This window comes from Lactuca serriola, chromosome 4 (assembly GCF_051521515.1).
Source record: "Lactuca serriola cultivar US96UC23 chromosome 4, Lser_US96UC23_V15, whole genome shotgun sequence".
Classification (NCBI taxonomy): Eukaryota; Viridiplantae; Streptophyta; class Magnoliopsida; order Asterales; family Asteraceae; genus Lactuca; species Lactuca serriola.
In genome coordinates, this window is record NC_136411.1 from 145,386,899 (window position 1) to 145,413,021 (window position 26,123).

The 26,123-nt window shown below is 37.0% G+C and overlaps 1 non-coding gene across 1 annotated transcript; it reads left to right on the forward strand.

Moving 5' to 3' along the window:
- Positions 1–12,484: 12,484 nt before the first annotated feature.
- Positions 12,485–12,566, forward strand: TRNAS-AGA (transfer RNA serine (anticodon AGA)). The gene has a single exon. It is a non-coding gene; the product is annotated as a tRNA-Ser (tRNA).
- Positions 12,567–26,123: the final 13,557 nt, after the last annotated feature.

The window sequence follows — 26,123 nt, forward strand, 5'->3', positions numbered from 1 at the left end:
CTCTTTCTTAGTCTTATTTTTTTTCTTACTTATTTTTTTATTATTTTTTATTTTTTCTTTTATTTTTTTTATTTCTTTAATATATCTCAAAAACTGCAAAAATATTTTTCTCTTTTATTTTTTTGTGCTCGTTCGTTTATGGGGGTATAATTGTTGGATTACTTAAGTGTCCCTAGAAGCATGCTGTTGTATGTGTTCCAAGCCTCATAAGATTTTGAATAATAGCCTTCATGACCTGGTATAAACAAACCTTGTCTTCCCAATAAGGCTACCACATTTATTCTAATCGTGAGCTACCTCACTCTCTTCTCACATGAGTTAAGAGTTTTCTGCTTGGTCCTTCTTTTCGCAGCAGAGGTACTTTAATTTCTTACACTATCTCCATTATATTTCTCCATTACATTCGTTTCATCAACGTAACCCTTGAGACTCTCAGAAATTACCACTGAGGTTTATGGTTACACAACATCTGTGTTTATGATCTTAGTTTCGTGTCACTACGAGCTGAGTGAAACCCAAAATTCAACACCAAATCTGAATTGACGGTGATTAATTAATTTGCTCAAGTTTTCACCAAAGAATTGACGGATGTACCTTCATGAAATCTCAAATTTTATTTTGTGTGATTCCTATGAAATTGTTAAACACCATAACATTTCTTCCCTTGGGATCCAGTTTTTATTTTTTTGAGATTTTATATTTTCCAAGCCAATTTAATATTAATTCCCACCTACTTGTTCAACAGACTACACCGGTCTCACAAGTACTTTGATCACTTTCTTTCTTATTTCAAGATTAGAATTGTTGCATCAAAGAGAAAGCCACCCTAAAGTAGCATAATTAAAAGAAGCCTTTCAACATTTCTTAATAAGTGTTTGATCGTAATTTAACGGGAATCCACATTAACACTTTGAGGTCTCTCTTGATCTTGAAGGAAGAGATTCGTGCCCGGGATCATTAGTTTCGTGTCATTATTGACATCACAGTCATTCCTAAAAAAAGTTGCTTTATTTCTTTTCTTTTTACACTCTTTGCACGAAAATCTTTGATTTTCCAAAATTCAGTTACTAATTAATTTCAAGCTGATTTATTGCATTGGTGGTTAATTATTAAGACGTGGTCAAAAATCATCCACGTGGGCAATTTATTCAAAAGATGTGATTTACAAGATAAGACGAAAGGTTGCTGACTCAGGCGGGAGTTAAAAGAATTGAATTTCAAACGACGGTAAAAAGGGGCGCGTGTGAATTTGAAACGCCCACTCTTTTACTGACGTAATGGACGCGTGTGAGAATTTCAAGCGATTTCTCTCTGGCACTTAAAGGCGCGTGAGGATTTGAAACGGCTTGTTCTGAAACGGCGCTTGTTGGGCGGCGTGATCCTAGGAATCTGACACTCTCTCTCCTACGTGATCATCGCATGCCTCAACTGTCACGCATCTGTCATTCCGGAAACCTTTTCGTATTTCCATAGAAGATTTGAAACGATTTTTCTCTCTCCTTTCACCCACTATAAAAGGCAGTCTTCACTACCATTTACCTCTTTACTGCTTCAAAATTTACAAGAGAGCAAAAACTCGAAAAAGATTTACTGTTCATCTTCTTCTTTATACCTTCAACAATGGCAGAATCATCTTCCGTCCATGCTACCTCACACATCCTTCCTATTCGTCCACAACAATGCTTGGTGATCGATCTAAACCCTCTGGCGTACGACTCTTACATGTCGCCGATCATCGAGTGCCTGAAGTACTCCCAAATCGCTCCAGCTCTCTCCAGGATTGAGTCTGTGCCAATGGTGGTTCTCTCGCAGGTGTATGCGACTGCCTATTACGACAAAGCAGTCGAGCGGGTGTTCTTCGAGGTTGCTGATCACAAGACCTCTATTTCTCGACAGCGATTTGGTACTTTGCTTGGTTTGGCTGCTGACCCATCGAGAATTAATCCGGAGACGATTCCGATTGGGCATCTTTACAACATGTTCTATAACATGGGGTACACGGAGGCGCTCGTCTCCGTTGCAAAGTTCAAGAAATCCTGCTTGCTGCCGCAGTGGAACGGCATGTTCACAGTCCTCTTCAAGGGCTTGTCTGAACGGAGCTCAGGATCCGATGGTGCTAGTCGACTGTTCTTGTCGATTATGTACGCAGTTTACAACGGAGTCAACCTAGACTTTGGGTTGGTCCTCTGGCAACAGCTCATCCAGAGCCTTTCTTCTTCATCACGACATTCTGAGGTGTCGTTTGCCCGGTTCTGGATTCTTATCACCAAATGGGCGATGGATAAGTTGGATATACCCACTGCTGCTGGTGCAGTGATGTCTTCGGTCGGTACTTTTCATACCACGAAGATCATCGTTTCTGATGCATCAAAATTCTCTTTCATTGGCTCTATTCCGGAGACAATGTATGGCGCCGTCCCATCCAACAGCAGGATGATCCGGACGATCAAAGAGTTCAAGGCATCTGGTCCTAGGGAACTAACACCGGAAATGCTAAAGTCCATCCATGATGCTGACAAACCGGTTCCCAGGGGCAAAAAGGCGGATAAAGGGAAGCAAGTGACCAAAGCTCCAAAAGGTCCTTCTCCCAGGAAGAGGAAACAAACAAAACCTGCCCAGTCACCGCAACCGAAGAGGAGGAAAACTCAACCGAAGCGCAAGCTTGTCATCCCTTCCTCTTCAAGTGACTATGAAGGCGAGAGTTCGGACTCGGACGGCTCTCAAAGAGGCGAAACCCCTCCAAGAGGCAACACCCCACCCCGATCTCCTACCCCAGATATGGAAATCCATAACTCACCCATTCCTTCACCCACTCAAACAATCCCTACTTCCATTCCCACCATAAACCCCACTACCACTATTCCTCCAACCTCTTTCCCTATACCACCACCCATTTTCACAACTGCAACCGAAACCCCACCCATAACCGAAACACCTCAAACCGAAACCCAGCATACAACCGAACCTACCCACACTCAACCACCACCCGAAACTACCCCACCCCACACTCAACCTGAACCTACAAAACCCACAACACCCCCAGCTTCACCACCCCCACCATCTCCAGATCATGCCTCTGATGGAGATAACCCGTTCCTTGGCGGTGACAACATGACCTTCGATTCGGTCTACTTTAGTCCGTTTCAAGTTCAAAGTGACGAAGAGGATGATGCTCCAGTGACAAAGAAACATTTTAAGGAGCTAAACGAGAAGGTTGATTTACTTCTTGCCTCATCTTCCAACCACCAGTCCTCTCTATCTGAAGCTGCACTTCAGAAGATTGTTGATGCCTTCTCGAGGGCTCAGCATGATTCAGTAGCCTCAGCCACTGCCGCCATAGACGCCTCCATAAAAGCATGTGAGGCAGCGACCGCAAAAGTCGATAAACTATTCTCAGACGCCTCTTCCCTGTTGAAGTCCTTACAGGAGAGTGTGGATTCTACCAAGACAACTTTGGAACTGATTGTTCAGCAATTGGCAAAGTTCATCTCAACGGAGTTGACTTCGTTCGCTACCCTTCGCCAATCCATAAGCGACGACAACTCGGCCCTTCGTGCCTCCATTGATGAGCGCCTCGCTAAGCTTCAGGAGGATCTCGCAGCTGAAAACTCATTGATGGACGTTCTGGCAAGCAAAACCACCGCCCTCAAGGTCAAGAGCACTCAGCTATCAAACTCTCAACAACAACTTGAAGCTCTTCGATCCGAAAGGGAGGTCATCAAGACATGTGTTTCGGATGTACACGCGGCCCTATCTAACATCCTGGAAGCACATGATCCGATTCTGAACCATTCAGTGAGGCGAACCCTTGCTGAAAAACTTTCTCCTGCCATGGACCTTCTCAGGAAAATCGAAGGCTTACCTAGTTTCGTGTCCAATCCGAAACAAGGGGGAGAAGGGATGAAGACCGGATCGAAACCACCTCCTTCCTCCAAAGCTACTCACACAACTGAACCACCTCCGACTGGTCAAACTTCGGGTTCGGGTGTGAAGGGTAAAGGGAAGAATATAGCTGAGGAAGAAGATGAAGATGAAGACAAAGAAACCATTGCGGACATGTTGAAACGAAAGAACAGTCGCAATGTTGATGAAGATGTAAATCGTGTGGCGCGAGAGGCTGAAGAAGCCGAACGCAAGAAGAAAGAGGCCCACGATCTCCTTGAGAGCAGGAAGACTCTCTTCCCTGCCTGGACTCGGGAGCGAATGATTAAGGAGGCCATAGATACTCCCAGCATCCTATGGCTCGAGCCGGTGATCTCGTTCGACTGCTATAATTCTGTCGATTCGCAGTTCGACATGCCGTTGACTCGAAAGGCGTTTATCTTCCACGCCTTCTCAAATATTTATGAAGTCCCTCATCCGAACCCTGAGGTTGATAGGGAGCTCATCGACTTCTATCTGAAGGCTGCTCGTCCTCAGTATCTAACATGGAGCGCCCAGAAGATAGTGAACGTTCGGGTATTGAAGCCTTACACCGAAGGAAGATTCATCAATGTTCGGTTCAAGGTGATTCGAGGATCTGCAAAAACTGAACATCTAATATCCCTGGCAGATCTACCGAACCTAAATCCTCATGATTGGATTGTTTTGCATAACATCCTCTTGACGAATGAAGCTGAATATGGTCCGATTATAGACCATCTCAAGAGGATGATTGCCTGTTACATCATGGAGGTAGCCCTAATGGATCAGGAGGTAGCCACTGTCTTCAAGAAGAAACCGAAGATAGCTCCTGTGGGATCGGCCAGTGATCTCAATCAGATGAAAATGGGCAAGATCGATCCGAGACGCAATTCGGTTATGTTCACTAGAGCAGAAGGACAGAAATGTCTCTTTGCCTTAGCTGACAAACATCTTTACACCACTACTTGTCTCGAGCACGTGTTGTCGATCGTCCGAAGGTGTAAAGAGAATGCAGCGGATGATGTTAAGTACTTCAATGATATGATCCAATGGTACATCAGGTTTAGACAGACGATACTGGCTCTTATCTCGCGTCTGTTTAATACCGTGAAGAAGAAAGTACCTGCCTCCGCTGCTGGCCCAAGTAACAAGTGAAGATCTCGCTCCAATTGACGCAAAGGGGGAGATTGTTGGGTTGAAGATTCGTTCAAGGGTTGCGTCTTTGGGCTCGGCTGTTAGTCCAATTGTTTTGTACTCCGGTTTTGGGCCTGTCCAACCGAGAGCCCGTTAGGTTTATTATATAAGTATATGCTTGCATGCATATTAGGTTAACGATCTAGAAGGCGATAGTATTACGATAGCATTACAGTTTTCTCTCTTTATCGTTCTTGTAAACCTACTAATCCTCTACAGTTGATGTTCTTAATCGAGCTCTTCTGAGGGTTTTGTTTTAATCATTCGACACGTTTGATTCATTCTTGACTTGTTCTTATTTTCGTGTTCTTGCTGTTTTATATTTACTTACCTGTTTAAGATCTAATCGATCTTCAAAGATTAAAGTTTTAATCTCATCATTTTCTCTAAAATACATGCAAATAAAAATTTTCCAGGGTTTACTTCCTAACTAGTATGTTATGGGGTACTTGAATCATAAAACACTAGTATAATTACATACCTTTTAGTAGTAGTAGTAGTAGTAGTAGTGGTAGTAGTAGTAGTAGTAGATTGCTTGGAGTTTGAGAGCCTAGCACCAATAATGTGGATGCCTCAAATGGAAGTCACAAATCACCACAAACTTTGGAAAACTTGATAGAGTAGTAGAACACTTCAAGAAATCGGCCACCCTTAGTTCTCACACACACTCGTGCCATTTCAAGTGTCAAGGACCCCTTTATATAGTGAGGTGGATTAGGGTTACATTCATGTAAACCCTAATACCCATGACCTTTCATTTCCATAAGATCCATGGGTTAAAGCTCCATGAACTTTCCATGCAAGCCTAGCCCATTCTAAATAAGCATTAGCCCACACTATATAAATACAAGAGCCCATATTTAATTAGTCACCCTTTTCGATCACCAAATTAATTCTAAATTAATTTTAGATCAATACTAATTAAATAATATGATTTCATAATAATATATTAGAACTTATAATATATTAATAAATCATAACTTATACTATTCTTAAAAGATTATCCATATAGATTGTTCGGGTGAAGTGCAACCCAAATGGACCATGTCGGGTTGGGTCAACTACATCTCAAATATAGTTATGGACTTAGACACCTTATCCAACATTTAGTCCCAAGAATGGATCTTTATGACTCAAATTCTTTTATAGGCCTAGGATTGCCACCCTTGATGCTAATGGTGTCCCTACATCAGTAAAGTTTCGATCTTTGAGGTTTTAATGGATTCATGCAAGAGTTAGGACCACATTTATGGAAGTTGATTGCTATTTCTTGAAATTTGGAATTATGGGGACATGCAAAGTCACCAAGTCCGTGACTTTATGATTCTAGAGGTCCTAGATAGCTTGAATCTGTGATTGGATATAATGGCTTAAGCATTAAGTGCTTAATGGCCCATTTTTGACAACTGGACGCGAACGCTCTACGTAGGTCTTGGGAACGTGATGCGTTCCCACTGGGACTCACGATCTGAACCAAAGAGGAATGACCAGCATTCCACAAGGGAACACCCTGCGTTCGTTGCGACAGTGGGTCTTTTTGGGCCATTTCCTTGGACTAGTTGATTATGGGCCTTAGTGGATTATTGTTTTGGGCTGATAATGGATTCTATTGCATATTGGACTTGAGGGAAGGCCCATTTGAGAAGTTGGGCCCAATTTAGAAAAATAGGCCATTAGTGGGCTTAGTGAGAATATATGGATTTAGGCCTTCATGTTATGGATTTGGGCTTAGGTTATGGGTCCATTTAGATAAGGGGTAAAATGGTCATTTTTCCCTAATAAGGATTTTTTGGATTTTGACTAAGTGTTATTTGGTAATGATAGCTAATGGAGTCATGGGAGCAGCCGATAGAGATTCCTTACCGAGAGATTTAGCAGCCAACTTTGTGAGGTTAGTTTTCCTCCCATAGGAACGAGTTGAAGGCAACAATACCGGCCCATTTATGTATGTTAGCATATGGTGGACTTAGGTCCGATGCCGACGTTAGCCCGATGTAGGTTATATGTTTTCGGACTTCGGTCCGATGTCAAGGAAAGCCCGAGGGATGTTTGTATGCTCGATGTCTTCGTGATTCTTGCATGCTTTTATTTATGTGTTCCAGGCTTTGGTCCGATGTCGGGGCAAGCCCGAGGAATGTTTAGCTTATATGTTATGTTTATATATTTCGGGCTTCGGTCCAATGTTGGGGCAAGCCCGAGGAATGTTTATATGTTTATGTTATGTGCTTATGTTATATGCTTGATGATATGTTATATGTATACTAGATTTCGGTCTGATGTCGGGCGAGGCCCGATGCCGAATTTTGGTCTGATGTCGGGCGGGGCCCGATGTCGGATTCGTCCAGTGTCGGGCGGGGCCCGATGTAGCGGGAAAGGCCTAATGTATGTTATTATGTGATTATGTGTATGGTATGTGGTAGTTTTGGGAGACTCACTAAGCTTCGTGCTTACAATTTTCAGTTTTAGTTTCAGGTACTTTCGCTAGTAAGGGGAAGAGCTCAGGATGACTGCATGGCACACACCACAACTTTTAGCCTGGGAGGATTCACTCTGATGTTTTTACATATGATTTTGATATATTGACAGATGTTATGATATTTTTAAGATACATAATTTATGACTTTTATATGATGAATGATACTTATGGTTTTTATTAATGAATTAAAATGAAATTTTTGGACTCTACTTTTGGGATGTTACATAAATTCTCCACCATTATTTGCTCGTATCCTTTTGGTTTGTTTTTCAAATTGAGGTTTCACCATTTTGTGAAAATCAACCAGATAATTACCTACTTCATTTTTGTGTTTAAGAAGATAGTCCCAGACAACCCTACTAAAATCATCCATAATGGTAAGGAAATAGGAAGCGCCATAAATTGAAGGAGTACGATACTTTCCCCAAACATCAACATGTAATAACTCAAACAACTATTTGTTTTTATTGAACTAAGAGAAAAAGGAAGCCTAGTATTTTAGCCTTCACACAAGAATCATAAACTTTGTCTTTTAATTTCAAAGAAAAACTCTCTAAAGAATCGAATTTGCTTAGCTTTGATTCGGAAGCATGACCCAACCTCTTATGCCATAGTTCAATATCAGTCGTTGTCATCTTAACACTCCTTTACGCCGCTACCAATCTCATTTGGTAGAGACCACGTTTGCACTCGCCCGTGCCAATCACGCTCCTCAAGCGTAAGTCCTGCATGTAGCACAAATCAGGAAGAAAAGTTATAACACATTATAAATCTCTAGTAAGTCGACTGACTGACAGTAAGTTGTAATTAAAACTAGGAATATGCAAGACTCCTTCTATTTTGTTTCCATTATGTAAGGTGAAATTTCCTTTCCCTTCAACAGAAACTAGATCACCATTAGGTATCGTGACAGATGGTTCTGATGGATTACTTGTTTTATTCTCTAGTAATTCATGTTGATATGTTATGTGCTCAGTGGCACCAGAGTCAACGACCCACACATCATCAATTTCGACCTTACCAACCATGTTTACTGTTGGAGTGATGTTATATCTTGGTTCATCCTTTGCAAAGTGTTTTATTAACTTCTGGTAGTGTTCATTGGATAGTCCTAGTATAGGACTAGTTGTAGATTCGACAAAAGCCGCCTTTATTTTGTTCTTGTCTTGTTTTGTCTTGCTTGGCCACCAATCAGGATACCCGATTCTTTTGAAACACCCATCTCTGTTATGACCATTTCTGCCAAAATGACTGCAGTTCTCTACTTCTTCTCCTGTTATGTGTTTAGACTCATTTGGCATTGATTTCTTTCTTTGTTGATTAAAATTTGTAGCAGGTTCCCTTTGTCCAGGGGTATAGGTTTGGAAAGTCGCTGCTTTTATGGTCGTTTTCTTGGATGCCAAAACTGCCCTTTGTTGTTCATCTTCAGACATAAGATGATAAACGATTCCTAGAATGGGAGTGGGTTTCATGGCAATAATCTGAGTTTTGATGGTTGAGTATTCACTGTCAAGACCAATAAGAAATTCGCAGTGTTTCTCTCTCTCTCTTTGAATTCATTGAGCCTTTTCCCAATATCACAGGTACAGGCGTACAACTTAAACTTTTTCTGTTATCATCTAATAATATATATATATATATATATATATATATATATATATATATATATATATATATATATATATATATAATAAATGGAGAGTTTTTTTTGCTACTTGTCACACTCTCATTTAATTTGCCAAATGTCATTTTGTGATTATTCTGAATATAATTTTTTTCCATATGTCATTTTATAATTTTTTTTTATATTTTATTAAATTCCATATAATATTTGAATGTAATAATTGCAATATATATAGTTATAAATGGATATTAATTTCATTAATGAATTGACCTTTTAATTTTAAATTTTCCAAAAATTAAAGTTTATTAGTTTCTTTTATTTGTTTAAATTTAAAAAATACAAAACATTTTCATTATAATAATTCATTATCTTTCTTATTTTCTTATAAATTCAAAGTTTTCAAATATTTTTACATTTACATTTAATTTTTCTTTTTTCTAATTTAACCCATGTAATATATGAATAGCCCCAAAAAATTTCCAATCTAATAGTACGAGAGGATCACAAGCGTCCCTATGCATGCCTTGAATTTAATTCAAAAACTTAATGGCACATTTATATAACAAATTATGAGTATCTTTATGTGTATTCTGGATACATAATTAAGCAACGACATCCACTAAAATCTATTAATTGATCATATTAACGACTTCAAAATTTCAAATTGAGAATTTTAAAGCAAACCAACTCTATATATAAAACTAGTTTATAACTCGTGGAAACTACGGTTATAAAATTAATTAAACTTTTATAATAAAAATTTATAATTATTAATTAATTATTTTAAATAACTCATTTTAAATAAATTATTAATTAAAAGATATCTCAAAATTTTAATGAGATAAAAAATAAAAAAAAATAAAAAAGTTAAAAAATTTTGAATTTTGAAATGAATTGCCTAATATATCTACATGACACATAACATAATATTAATGAGGAGTTGTGTTAGAGTGACACTTGACAAAAGCATATTAAAACTATTCATTTATTAAAATAGGGATTTGCATATCGTACAAAACAAAATCAAAGAGTTAATAGAATGACGGGAAATACATACCTATTGGTGATGATTAGCTGGTTTAGATGGAGTTATTCGTTATCCATATTGATGATAAATCGAGATAAAAAGATCTTAGTAGCCCACAATTTAGTGGTAAAAAATCTTAATTTCATAAAACAAAACGAAGACGAAGATGAAGAGTGGTCGTGATAGAAGATGTAATCAACAGAAACATTTGAAAAGGGGACGCCGATGATGATTCTGAAGCAATCAGGGTGGCGGAGAGCGACAGAGGTAAACAACGGTGTCTTGGGTGATGGTGATTGTTCTTAGTCGGTCGGTGGTTGAAGTGGTGTGTTGGGACGATTATGATAGCGATTGTGGATGTTGGTGGTGTTTTGTGGGCTGTTATTGTCCAAAATGGGATTGTTGCAACGATGGTGGCGATGTCGATGATGATGTTAAGACCGTTTGGTGTGGTACCAAACTTTTTGCTTGTCACGTGAGCACCACATCACTTTATTCTTGTTATCTGCTCATCCACAAAATTAATAGGAACGGTACCACACCTTACCATACTTCCTTTTTCTTTTTTCTTTTAATTAAATCAAATGTAATGATATAAAATTAATAAAAAGAAACTATTTCATTAATTTAAAAAATTAAATATTAAAAAAAACACAATTGAAACATGGTTAAATATTACGACATGCCTATTAATCGCCGATCTAATTTCATCATAATTCTCGCTTGAATCATCTACTAACATGTCTGATGCATCATATGTATCGTCAAACAACTTATCATTAAAATCATTGATAACGGGATTCACTTAAGCATTGAAGAGATGTTCCACCACATCAAACGTGAAGTTTGTGGTGTCCAACTCGGTCATATACTTCCCTTATGTTCACCATGTATTTCGGCGTACCATTTCCTACTCATTCAAATGTTGGTGAATTCTCATTTTCATTGCAGTAACAAATCGTCTTTCCCTCGTTTTTGAAAATCTACGCAGGAAGAACTAGGGGAGAAAATCAAATTTATGTACGTCGTATCACCCCCAAACCTACTGCAAAAGTTAAAGAACCATTTTAACCATAGAAAATATGTTGAGAGCATTTGTAATTGACTTCCGGTGCAAATGGAATGACTATACGATCGATCATATATGTCTTTATATAAGTTATATTTTTTCTTCTCTCTATGTATCTTATAAAAGGAAAAAGGAAAGTACTGATTTTTTAAAGATTAACCATTGGATATAAGCTTAAAAAATAAGTTGATTTTTTTCTAATAAATCAAGTGTTTAAAATTGAAAAGCTCAACTGCAAAAATGAAATCATCTCAATTGGTTTCATAAAACTCTTTAAACTGCTTCTACAAAAAAAGTAAATTATTATTTTATAATATATTTTGATTACATTTGAATACTAATCAACTATAATCTAACATAATAAATGAAAATTAATTTTGCCAAATGTCAAGTTCTTATTAAAATTGACGCATGTCATTTTCTAAGATTTTTGAATTATTTTTTTTTCCACTTGTTATTTTCTTAAATTTAAAATCCACATTTTAATAAAATTTATATATGTAAAGTAGATCATTCTATTAAATTTCATAATAAATGCTCTATAACTTTCAAAATCTTAAATTATATATTAAATTACTTACTTTATTTATTATATTCTTTGTATTTATGTAAAATTATTACTTTAAATATAGTTAATGCTTATAATTTTATACATTAAGTCTTTTTATTATAAACTCGTGTAATACACGAGTCTAACACCTAGTAAATAATAAATGAAGATCCATTTTGTTGTATGTCAATCTTTCATGAGTTTAACTCATGTTATTTTGTGATATTTTTGAAATAAATAATATCAACATGTCAATTCTTAGGTTTTTTAAATTTTAAAAATAAAAAGTCATATAATATTTATATATTTATATATATGAAGTATTAAATGTCAAAAATATAATATTAAATTGCAATGAATACATTTCTTTATTTATTATTTAAAAAATATTTTTTGTTTACGTTTTAATATTTAAATTCATTTTTAATCAACCCGTATAATATACAGGTTTTACACCTAGTTAGTTTATAAAACTAATAAAATAATTAAGATTATGATTTATTAGCAATCAACAAAACCCCCCTTCCCCCGATACTCGTCCTTATCCCCGTTATACGTGCGCGTTTTTGCCTTTCTAGCTGATTGGTAGGATGTAATGATGTATTATACTATACAAATGCGAGAGAAAATAAAACAACAAAGTGGACGTGCCGGAGTGGTTATCGGGCATGACTAGAAATCATGTGGGCTTTGCCCGCGCAGGTTCGAATCCTGCCGTCCACGTTTTTTTTAGGTGTTGTGAGGAAAAATGTTAGTCAAATTTGAAATCATTGTTCGACGTTTTTGGAAACCAAACAGTTGTTTTATTAATTTTGCAAATCTATCTTTAGAAATCTAATTCTTGCTAATACATATCATCGTTGTTTGCCACTTTTTCTATTTGATTTGACATGATAAGCAGTATATGACATGCTCTTTGAAAGACATTTATGTTAAAGAAATTTGGAAGTTTTATTATTTTTAGTGAATTTTGTATATGAAATTCTTTTAATTTAATTCCTATTTTGTTATTTTGTAGAAGAAAGTATAATTTACTTGAAAAGTTTACTCTCATTCAAGTGATGCTATGTCGATGTTCATAAAGGGCAAATGTGTCCGGAAGTGTTATTTCTTAGCTTGAAAAACTTATCATTGCATATTAGGTGATGATAATATATGGTACAATTAGTCAATGACCATGTGAATGAGTTTATGAGAGCAAAACATGTACTTTGAACAACAATAAAAATATTGTACCAATAATATTAACAATAACAATAACAATTTGTTTTGTAAATTCCGTTCGAGCTCTGTTTTTAGCAATTCGCGAGGGACAAGCGAATTCATGGTTTCAAATAAGTAGCATCTGCATAAGCAGCAATGAGAACTAAAACTTATTAGCATAATGAAAAGAAAGTGCTTTGGAATTCAAAAAAAATTGTTGGGCTATATGGATTGCAATTCTCGACATGACATGAATCCATTACGAAGACAAACAGGTTTGAGTTAAGTTTTTTGACCCGCCAACCTGTTTATTATACAGGTCATGTTCGGGTTTACATATAATTTTACGGGACGACCCGTGAAACCGTTTATTTTTTATTGGATTAAAAAAATAAAAAAATTTATTTATTAAATAAAAGAGAGATAAAGACTAACAAGTTAATATGTAATATTTGGACTTCCTTCCTTGTTACCCATGAACCCGATTTTGAACCGCGAACACGTATAATTAAACGGGTTACACGGGTGGTGTCCGTGTTTGGCTTATCTGGGTTTGGGTTAAGATAAACGACACAAATATTTATATGAGTTGTGTCTGGGTTGAGCTTCATGACCCGCCAATCCGTGACTTGCCAATCCGAAGACGACATATTTGCCACCCTAACTACCTGAAAGTTTAGCCATAGTGTTTCCAATTATAACAATGTACTTTCTCTTTTTAAGTTTTACAACATACTTCTATAATCAAGTCTAGTTTCAATACATTATATCAATGAACTTTCTATTCTTTTACCACAATGTACTTTCTGTGTTCACTTTTCATAACAAAGTACTTTTAATTTCTATTTTATGTCAATTTGCAATATTATGGTAAAAAGTATAAAAAAAAAAAAAAAAAAAAAAAAACAATATTAACCATAACCAAACCTCATTAATACAACCGATCAATTTAGTCCGGTTTTGGCCCATATATGCACCCTAATCCAAATATCATAACAAAATGAGTCAAAAGAGATGTTAGATGGACACAATTTAGAACAAATTACTAAAATCGTCTCTATGGTTTGGTAAAAATTACTAGTTTGGTCCCTAAGTTTTTTTTGCACGTAGACCATCCCTAGGTTTTGGTTTTATTGTGTATATCGTCCCTTTTAGAAATGAAAAGACTATATTACCCTTTGCATTTTCTTTTTTCGGTTTTATTTATTATTTATTGATTTATTAAAATCAATTAAATGATTTATTGGGACCCAACTCCTACTTGCAGCACAACGACGACCGGTCACTGTTCACCGGCAATCACCACCAGTCACCAACACCACCACCATCCATTTATTCTGGCACCACACCAGTCACCAACACCACCACCATCCATTTATTCCGGCACCACCACCGCTAACGTAATCAGTTTCAACAGTTTAGATCCAAAGATTAAATCATAAGAATCAAAACCAGATCAAGATCAAATCCCAAAATCAGAAAATCAAAACCGAAAACCTACCCTAAAATGGTTGATGAAAGAAAAATCATATGAAATCCCAAAAATGAAAGACGGTTTCAGAAGAAACGAGGTTAAAGGGGAACAATGTTCGTTGTGATTTTTGATTTAGCAGTCCAATTTCAAAGTTTTTTTTTGATGAAGATGACGGGGGATGGGTTTGCAGTGAAGGAGATGGTGGTTGTTGGAATTTCTTTAAAGGAACGGCGGTGCTCGTGAAAGGAAACAACCTCCTGCGGCGGTGGAAGGAAACAGCCGACTGCAACGGTGGAAGGAAACAATTTGATTTTCTCATTATCTGATACCTTGCTCCACCTATGGCGGTGATGATTCCTATTTTAGAAAATCACCCGGTCAATAACACGATGGTGGTAGTGGCTCTAACTTCCGTAAGACGGAGATGGTGATAGGAGATTAGAGATACATGTTCACTGAAGATCTTCGATTTGAGTTCCATATCTTATATTGCAGATCTCCATTTTCGATTTAAGATCTCTTTCGGCAGTCCAATGGAGGAACCAGAGGGGAAAAAATCACAATGAGGGTGTTCTATCATCAGACTTGTGGTGTTCGCCAGAGTTCTGGTCCCGCCGGAGATGGTGGTGGTGTGTGGTGTTCGCCAGAGTTCTGGTCCCGCCGGAGATGGTGGTGGTGTGTGGTGTTCTATCATCAAACTTGATAATGGTCAGGAAGAAAAAATAGGAGCGAAATCTATTGTTTGTCGGTGTTCTAGTCTCCTCGGAGTTTTGGTCTTGCCGGAGGCAAGAGATTTTCCGACGGAGATGGTGGTGGCGTATGGTTGCTCACCGGAGAAGTGAGAATTTGGAATTGATTCCCATGGTGGTGTTAGGGTTAGAAGTGTTGGTGATGGGGATGTTAAGTGTAAGGATATAATTAGGTGGGACCCATTTAATTAATTAATAATATAAATAACTCTAACAAATAAATTAATGAAAAAGAAAATAGAAAAGGGTATTATAGTCTTTTCATGTGTAATAGGGATGAAAGACGTAATAAAACCAAAACTTAGGGACGGTCCGAATGCAAAAAAAAAAAAAAAAAAAAAAAAAAAAAAAAAAAAAGAACTTAGGAACCAAACTAGTAATTTTTACCGAATCATAGGGACGATTTCAATAATTTGTTCTACAATTTATCTCCACCGAACAAAAAAACATATCCTTTTTGTAGAGAATTGTTATCGAGATTTAGAAAGCAATCATGATTGTTTGAATGAAAAGTATGAACACAAGAAGTAAATATTAATTAGATCTTATATTAATAAGGAACTGATTACAGAACTAAGCAGAGAAAACTTGCGAATGATGAATCACTCGTTCATCTGATCCTCTACTTCTAACCTCAGTCCCTATTTATAGGAAACCTGAGTGTACAAAAAATATACTAAGTCCTGAACTATATGCTTCGCACAAAAGAAGACTTAGTAAAATAACTAAAAATGTGAAACTAAAGAAACAAACACTTCGACTTTTACAACATTTAGTCTCTACATTCTCCCCCTTTGTAAACAGTCGAAACTATTCAGTTTGTAAGATGCTGAATAGCTGAGTGCATTGTTCTCCGGATTTCTGAATACCAGGTGATTATCTTTTTAAGTTCCTTCTTGTCTCCTTCATTGTTCTTCGCACAATTATTCATACGAACAATAAAGTTCGTATATTGCGAAGTGGTGTATCTTTCTATCTCTGAGACTTTGAACAAAAACTTCTTGTGCTTCCCTTTCGTATCTTTTCCTGCGAAAACCATTCCAAAAGGTTTAAGACATATTTCTCCATCTGCATACTTCCTTAACTCCGTTTGAGGCAAGGTTGATTCCCAAGAGACTGTAACTTTTCTTCTAAGACCCAGTGCAAGTTCTTCATCAGTCAACGCCAAGCAATCATAGTAGTTATCTATGAATATCTTGATATGTGCGAAACCAAATCTGAACACATCAGTATCATGTCCTTTCAGCTTGTTTTCTTTCATGTCTTTGAGAATAGATGCCACTTGAATGAGATCATTTAGATTCATCAAGGGAAAATCAGCAATGGTGAAATCAAAAGCCTTGTTGTCTACACGAACCACAAAATATAAAAAGTTTTGAAGCATGTTCTCGAACATAACATCCTTCTTGATTGTTAAAACTTTCTTGATTTTCATTAAGGACCAAACTTCCTCTTGATCCTTCGCAAGTACAGCATGAAATCTGATCTTCAAGTAAGTGTATTCATCAGCCTTATCAAAATTTTCACTTATCTTGTACTGCGCCGTAATAAACATCATTTCGTTTATTGGAAAATCAAGTTGGCTTCTGTCTGAGTTCGCAACATCATAACTCTTTCTAGGCTTCTTCTCAAATTCATAAAAGTGATTCCCCAACACTTTGGACTCAATAGTTTCATAAGAATATAACTTCGCAGGATCACCCTTGTTCATTGTTGGTGGATCATTTGCTCTTTGCCTCATAATACTTTGCACTTGTCTTAACCTTTCCATTTCAGCTTCTGCCTCTGCTTTCTTTTCTTCTTTTGATTTTTCAACAACCACCTCTTTTCCTTTTCAAGTATCCTTTATTTGAGGTTTCGCACTCGAACTTCCTCCTTCAGTTGAACCAATTATAATTCCTTTAGTGATTGGCTTCGTTGTTACTATTGTTGAAGGAATTGGTTTCGTGATTACAGGCAGAGTTGTTTTAATCTGAGTTGAATTAATCTTCCCAACAGTTTTCGCATCCTCTCCTTTACTTCCTTTTATTTCTCCCCCTTGCACCCCTATGAAAGCAGGTGGGGCATTCTTTGGCAAAAGAGAAGTAAAATTGGTAATCGGGGCCAACGCCTTCTGGATAGCTTGCTCTAAAGTGTTGACTTTGAGAGTTAAAAATTCCGGAGTAAGAATTGATTGTTGAGAAGGCTGTGAAACACAACTTTTTAATTCAGTAGCCAACTGAATTAATTTTGAAAACTGCTCCTTATTCTCTTGATGCTTGGCTTCGATAATTTGAGCATACGGTTGATAATCAGTAGCAAGCTTGGTCAGTGCTTCAGCAATAATATCAACACGTTTTTGTACTTCCAAATTTTGCGAATGAAGATCTTGAATCTCCTTTGCAATTTCTTTCTTTAACTCCTCAATTTTGAAGTTAACATCTTCCCTGACCTTCTTCACATCCTGGACAAACAGAACGTATCATTCTTTTGTAACAATTTTTAAATCGTTTATAACACCATCAAACGATTTTCCTTGAGCTTGAATACGAAGCTCATTATTCTTATCAGAATCATCAACTTTAGTAATGATACGCTTCTCTGCAGCTTTGATCATAAATTCAACCTCCAATCCCGATATAGATGACTTTGTACCAGCATCAGCTTGTGATTAAATAATGGCATTCAACTTTCGATTCAGGATTTTGAATTGCTTACCTGACATAAGCATATGATCAGGTATTTCCTCCTCCTCTGAATCAAAATGTATGGCTTCAAACATTCCTCCAAAACCTCCTCCTTCGGTTTCTTCATCATACTGAACTTGCGAAGTTATAGGTTGTGGTGTTTCAGGTGATTGAGATGGGAACAAAGTAGTAAAGGGATGTTTTAAAGGATGGTCAAATATGGACGATGTGGTTGTGCTTGTATTTGGAAGAGAAAATGATGTGATTGGCATTGTAACTTCAATATTTGTGATAGGTGTCCCCGTATTAGATACGTTAACAACTTTATCAGAAATAATTTCCTCCTCTTGAACTGATTTGTTTGGAACAACTTCAAGTGGAATGGATTTGGTGGTGGAAATTTGCGAAGTGATAGGAAGAGAAACATTTACCATTGTGGAAATGGAAATTGGTGGAGTCTCTGGAATTACTTCATCGTCTGATGATTCATTGCGAATAATCAGCTTTCGTTTCTTGTAGAGCTTTTGAGAAATATGCTTTGAAATCTCTTGAGCTCTTTTTCTCTTTGAACCAGGAGAAACAGGAGCCGGAACGTCTCTAAACACAACCCCCTTACTACTCATCTCAGTTTTGCGAATAGTAGAAGTAGTTGTTGTCTGTGATGATTTGCGAAGCTTCTTTAATACCCCTGACTTTGTGGGTATTATCTCCTTAGTAGTTTTAGGAGAAAGCTTATCTTTCGCAACTTCTTCACGTTTTTCTTCCTTTGTATATTTCTTCTTCTTCTTTGAGGACTCTCCACTAACTTCAAAAAGTATTCCAGTTCGCACATTTGGATCAAAAGTCTTCATGTAGCGAACTAAAACTTTGTGTGTAGATGACACCTTGCGAAGCATTGCATCAGGAATTCTTGCAACACTTGTGAAGATATTTTCATCATCTTCAACCACTTTTGGAAATTGATATAATGAGAATTCTGCAACATCTGCTCCTTCAGGAACTGGAATTCCCTCCTTCGCATAAACTTTTTCAAGAATTAAGCTCCAGTACCGTGCACAAGAAATTCCCCTATCCGCATTAGTGTTTTCTAAACTTTTGATGAACTCCTTCCAAAGTTGAGTTCCATAATCAACACTAAGAGCATAGTAGAGACCCATTACCATTGCATACACCTCCATTCTTCCCCTGTCTAGACCAACAATCCTTCCTGTTAAACACCGTAGAAAGATTCCGAAAAGAAAATTCCACATGCAAGGCAAGCCTGATTTCCTGAAATCACTTATCTTTTCAAGAGTGGGTTGTTGTCCCATCTCATTGAACATGAAGATAATTTGGGAATTGATAGGTTTAAAGAACGGTGGGTTATGGGGTATGTTTAGAAATTCAATGAACATGTTCTTGGTCAGACGAACCCTTTTGTTGTTCATTAGATTGAAAGTGATGATGTCAGTTGAATAGTTGTATGACGCAGTTGATGCCGCCATTGACAACCAGGTCATCGGAACAGGAAAAGAACTGAACATAGCAGTTGATAATGGTGACCTTTTCAGTGAAACAATCAGCATCTTCAATTCTTATGGGTAGGATGAAACATGAGGATCAACTTGATAGTTTGTGCTTTGAAGACGATGAAGAATCAGAGAATTTGGGAATTTTTGTGTTTGATCGCGTAACCGTATAACACACTCTTGAACCCCCTTTTATATGTAACCCTGATTGATTTGAATTTAAAGCGGGATGCATTTAATGATATCCGACGTGGCACCTTGAAAATCAGACCATTACTGCGAAAAGTTAGCCATGTTTCAAAAAGCAGCTGTCACTTCGCCTAGAAAACCGGGTAGAATACCATACGTCACGTATACACAGCCTGTCAATATTCCCTTTATTTAAATGTAACCGTTAGAACCCTTCGCATGGAGGCAAGGCTCTTTCACTTTTGGGATGAAAAAGCGAAGTCATATGCCAGACTTGTGAAATCTTCAGCCTAAGTTGGTATTACTTAGAACCTCAAGGATTTCGTGAGTGTAGTGTTCCAAAGAAATAAGATAAGAAGCAAGTAAAAACAATTTTTGGAATTCTGTGATGTCAAAAATGTAATTTGACACGAAAACAGTTAAACCCCGGGAAAAGGTTGCTTCGTTAATCATCAAGAGAGATGATCAACAGCTTGTGTATGTTCCCGTGAATTACAATCGAATACTTTTTGATAAGTATCAAAGGGCTTCTTTTAAAATTGATTCTTGGGTTGGTTTAAAATTTTGTTACATGTCATCCTAACATAAGGTGATAAATTGTAACAGAAATTACTTGTATGACCAGTGTAATCAGTGACAAGTCAACTTTGAAAATATTTATCATGACCAGGACATTCAAATGAGACTCACACAGAAATCATATTCATAAAAAAATTTATGTACTGGATCTTTTTGGGTAACAAACATCGTGGGTTGCGAATGTTTGATCAAGACCACGCATGCGAATTGAATATGATTTGGAGTTTCGAATTTTTGGTACTGAAACAAAAGTTTCGTCAATATCTGGAACAATGTTCCCCGTCAATTCCTTAAGTTGTAAGATGTTTGGGTTTCACCTTCATCACGGACTCATGATGTCAGATCATTAACACATAATTTTTGTATATCTAAGTCTCGATGGGTTTGATCAGAGACCTCTCAGACATACGTCTTTCTGTGTGATTTGTGTTAAGAATTTTGTGATGAAAAAGATTGGTTATAAGATCGAATGTACCTCTGTTATGATTTGGACCAAACAATAAACTCTTTACTCATATGAGAAGAGTAAGGTAGCTCTTTTGACTACTGCGAATATAAGCCTAATTGGGAAGAAATTTTCATGAAATAATTTCATTAAAGCTTTTTTTTTCTCACACATAGAGTCATATGAGGCTTGGGTCAACATGCTGCAGCATGCTTCTAGGGACATCCTAACTAGTACAAAGTTGAAAGAAATGATACCTTCCCATAGAAACATATAAGCATGACCTCTTCGCATTTTTCTCTTGACTAAAACAGATGTGTGAATGCAAAGTATTGTGTACCAAACCTTGATATGTGCCAACAAGGGAGCTTTCCCTGTCCACATCTCGTGAGGTGTTTTGGCAACCTTCTTAGTAGGGACTTGGTTAAGGATATCGGCAGCAGTCTCTAAGGCATACCCCCAAAAAGAGATAGGTAGTGAAGCACGATTCATCATAGAGCGAACCATATCCAATAAGGTTCGATTACACCTTTCTGCCACACCATTCAACTGCGGTGTCCTAGGAGGCGTCAATTGCGAAACTATTCCACACTCCATGAGATAATCGTGGAATTCAAGACTTAGGTACTCTCCTCCTCGATCGGATCGAAGCATCTTGATTTTCCTGCCCAATTGATTCTCCACTTCATTCTTGAACTCTTTGAACTTTTCAAAGGTTTCTGACTTTTGCTTGATTAAATAGATATACCCATATCTACTATAATCGTCGGTAAAAGTCACGTAGAAGCGGTTCCCATCCTTCGTGGTTGATCTAAACGGTCCACATACATCGGTATGTATTAGGTCCAATAGACCCTCACCCCTTTCACATGAACTTGTGAAGGGTGACTTAGTCATCTTTCCAAGTAAACAAGACTCGCATGTGTCATCTTCCCTAAGGTCGAATGACTCCAACACTCCATCCTTTTGGAGTTGGGCTATGCGTTTCTTGTTGACATGTCCAAGGCGACAATGCCACAAGGATGCCTTATCCATACTATTGGAAGAATCTATATTCAAAACATCATTTCCTAAGTTATCAACAATCATAACAGTTTCATAAATTCCATTGCATGGTATAGCTTCAAAGTAAAAGACACCATTTAAATCAGCCAAAATAGAACCATTCTCATTATTAAAAGAAAATCTAAAACCTTGTCTATATAAACCATGAAATGAAATGATGTTTCTAGCCATTTCTGGCGAATAGCAACAATTGTTCAAATCTAAACATAAATTATTCCTAAGCACTAAAGAATACACTCCAATCTTGATCACAGGCGACGATCTTCTGTTCCCCATGATTAGATTGATCCTTCCTTGCTCCACATCCCTACTTCTTCTTAGTCCCTGCACATTAGAACAAATGTGGTAACCACAACCAGTATCAAGAACCCAAGAAATAGCATGATTAGAATCGTTAGATTTAATTGTGTATATACCTGCGAAAGATGGCTTGATCTTTCCTTCCTTGATGGCTTGCAGGTACTCTAAGCAGCTTCTCTTCCAATGTCCTATCTTGTGGCAGTGGTGGCACTCTGCCTCCTTCGGGTTAGGGCAGGGCTTAGCGGGATCAACTTTGGTCCCACTAGAAGAGGCACCATCTCGGGCTTTAACCTTGCGATAGTTCTTAGACGAAGCCTTCCTCTTTTTTCCCTTCCCTTGACCAATAGCCAAGACAGGAGCAGCGGGTGGATTAGGAGTTGGTGCAATAGACTTGTCTTTGAAGTTGCTCTCAGCGACCCTCAAGAGACCTTGGAGTTTGCTTAGGGTGACCTCCTCTTTGTTCATGTGGTAGGTCATCCTAAATTGATTGTACATCGGAGGCAAAGAGTGAAGCACCATGTCGATTGCCAAGTCTTCCTTAAAATCAACATTTAACTTGCGAAGGCGGTCGACATACCTTTGCATCTTTTGCAGGTGCACGGTAAGAGATTCTCCACGACCCATCTTAGCGGAAATCATGTTAGTGAAAATCTCATAACGCTCTTGTCTCGCGTTCTGGTGGTATCTCTCCAATAAGTCTTGATGCATCTCGTACGGGTACATGTCCTCGTAGGACTTTTGGAATTCGGAGTTCATGGTGGCTATCATGATGCAATGTACCTTCGTTGCATCTCGCTCATGAGTTTCAAAAGCGGTAATTTCAGCCGGAGTAGCGATTTTAGGGTTGATCTTCTCGAGCTTCTCATCGAGGACATACTCCTTATCCTCATAGCGAGCAATGGTGCGAATGTATCTTATCCATTCGCTAAAGTTCGTTCCATCGAAGGTGACCTTTTGGCAAAGGCTCATCAACGTGAAAGAACTAGCAGCAACGTTGTTTGTGTTCGACATCAAAAGAAAAAAAAAAGACAAAGATAGATTAGAATAAGAATCCCTAATTATCACCCAATAAGAAAAATTAGGGCTAGGATCCAACAATAACATTTACATATTAGAAAAGGGATGCCGTAATCTAACATGCAAATAAATTGAAGGTAAGTGAATGACGATTCACTAATTCTCCATCATAAAAAAACTAACTATAAGTCCTAAATATATTGAGAATTCCTAGGTTCTGATAAGATTCATTGAAACTATTCAATGACATGTTTAAATCTCGATGTGCCCCTCTTGTTTGTGACTGGGATACCGAGGATCACAAAGCGGGTGTGAATTACCATGCAAATTCACATGGTGCCTTCATTGTAACGATCACCTATTCGATGTGCCGGTAAACCACACACGCTCCATCGAACTATGATAAACAATGAATCACCCTTTTCCACCTTTGCTTAGAACCAATTAGTGTTCCGGTAAACCACACACGCTCCACTAACTTCTTAGCAAGGGTGCAAAGTGTAATTTCATGGGATTGCATCAATTCACTTTTCCTAAAGTAACTAAGATTGGGAAATTTTTTTAAAAAAAATGTGTAGTTCCTTTGTATTACTTATTATACTTTTAATGAGAGGATGAGGTTGCCCTATCCTACCCGTTCGGCTAACGACCCTCCACCGATCAAGCAAGCGGTGGGTGTGAGTGTACACCCATTAAGCGTCATTTTATAGGCCGCAACCTTATACCCACCTTTTAGATCGGCTTCGTGAATGAGGCCTACTAACGGTAAGACTAGCTTTTTAGTTATATATATATATATATATATATATATATATATATATATATATATATATATATATATATATATATATATATATAAGTATAGGGTTGTATTTTAAACCTTTTAAAATCTAGGGTTTGAAATTTAAGTTGTCTAAATTAAAACTTTTAATCACAAAATATAAATTTCAAAACTTGAGGATAAGTTTTAAACATTTAAAACATGGAGGATCAAATAACAAATAATTTCAATTAACAATTAATTTCCTAATTATCTATATTTGATTTATTCAAGATTTCTTTTAAGATAATTGCCAAAATAATCAAAATAATTAATTAATTATCATATAAGGAAATTAAATATTTTATAAGTTGATAAATATCTTTAATTAGATCAAGATTATAGTCATATATATCAAAAAATCGGATTAGGGTTGATCTAATATGATTAAGGTAAGTTTCCAAAAGATAAATATCAAGAAATCCCGATTTTTGCCCTTCCTGACACTAGAACTCGTCGAGTTCCCAACTGGACTCGTCGAGTCAGGCCAACTCGTCGAGTCCACCATGGGACTCGTCGAGTTCATGACACAGAAACACAAAATCGAATTTTGCAGTTAAGATTCAAACAAACAAGCAACAATTTAATAGAAAACCAAGCTAGGCTCTAATACCACTGATGGGTTTTAGCCATAAGAACTTTCCTATGTGCGCATGCAAAACCCTAATGCTTGGATCTAGGCTTTCTAATTAAACATGCTTTGAATCCAAGACTTCTAATGACTATTTAGGTTAAATAACAACATTGAAACAGATCTAGAATCATACCTTTGAATTCCTTGTTGATCTTGTTATCTTGGAGCTTCTAGAGTCACAATTGCCACTCCTCTAATGGATTACAAACACCAAATAGCAAGGAGGATGATTTGGGAAGAGAGGAGAGGGAAGGAATTCGGCCAGGGCTTCTCTACTTTAGGTGAAGTACCGAATTCCTTATGCCATAGGGTCTATTTATACTTGTAGACTCCTTAAGGGTTACAACTTAAACCCTAACTGGATAATCTTCTCTTAAGGCTATCCAAATCCATTCCTTAGATAACCCCTTGGACGATTTTGAAGCTATCCTAGCTTCTAGAATCCGTCCAATACATATCTATATGGATTTACAGTCTAAAGTTTAACTATCAAACAATTGATAGTTTATACCCTTTTATTTAATTAATCTCTTTAAGTCACCAAATTAATTCCAATTAATTCTATGACTTATATTAATCAAATAACAATATATTATTCTTTATATTATTCTCATAATATAATAATAATATTTACTCTCTCTTAATAAATCATCCTATCAAGTTGCTATGGTGAAGGCAACCCAAAAGGACCATGCACAACCGGGTCAAATACTTGCCTAACATAGTTGTAGCCTTAGACACTATTCCAACAAAGTTCGCATATGTTAACATGGTTCTGGCTGCTTCGCATAGAGACCTATTTCTTCTTTCAACAACACCATTTTGTTGTGGAGTATATGGTGATGAGAAATTATGCGAAATGCCTTTGCCTATGAGAAATAAATTCAATGTTTGATTTTTAAACTCAGAACCATTATCACTTTTAATTCTTCGAACACTCTTTTTAAGACTCATCTCAATCTTTTTGATAAAATCAATCATCGTCTGAGCAACTTCAGGTTTTAACCTGAGAAAAAATACCCATGTGAATCGAGAAAAATCATCAACAATGACTAAAATGTACCGCTTTTTATTGATTGTAGCAACAGTCGACGGTCCACATAAGTCAATGTGAAGAAGTTCCAATGGTTCCAAGATCTTTGAATCTATCACAATTGGATGACCTTTTCTATGTTGTTTTCCTTGTTCGCAAGCTGCACACAAAGTATCATTGTCAAACTTTAGTATAGGTAAACCTCGAAGCAAATCTTCAGTGACAAGTTCATTAATATTGCGAAAATTCAAATGCGACAATCTTCTATGTCAGAGCCAGCTAACATCATTAGAGGCCTTTGATAGTAAACAGACAGCAGGTTTGCCCACAATTGGTTTGATATCTAGTGTAAACATGTCGCCATATCTTTTGGATTTGAAAAGTACTTCATTTGTCTTTGTGTTTGAAATGATACTTCCTTCTTCATTAAACACAACCTGATTTCCAGTACCCACAACAAGTTACGAAACACTAATCAAGTTATGTTGAAGACCTTCAACATAAGTAACCCTACTAACTGTGAATTGTCCATTTGTGACTTTTCCATAGCCTTTCACTTGACACTTGTGATTATTTCCAAATTTGACTACTCCAGCAT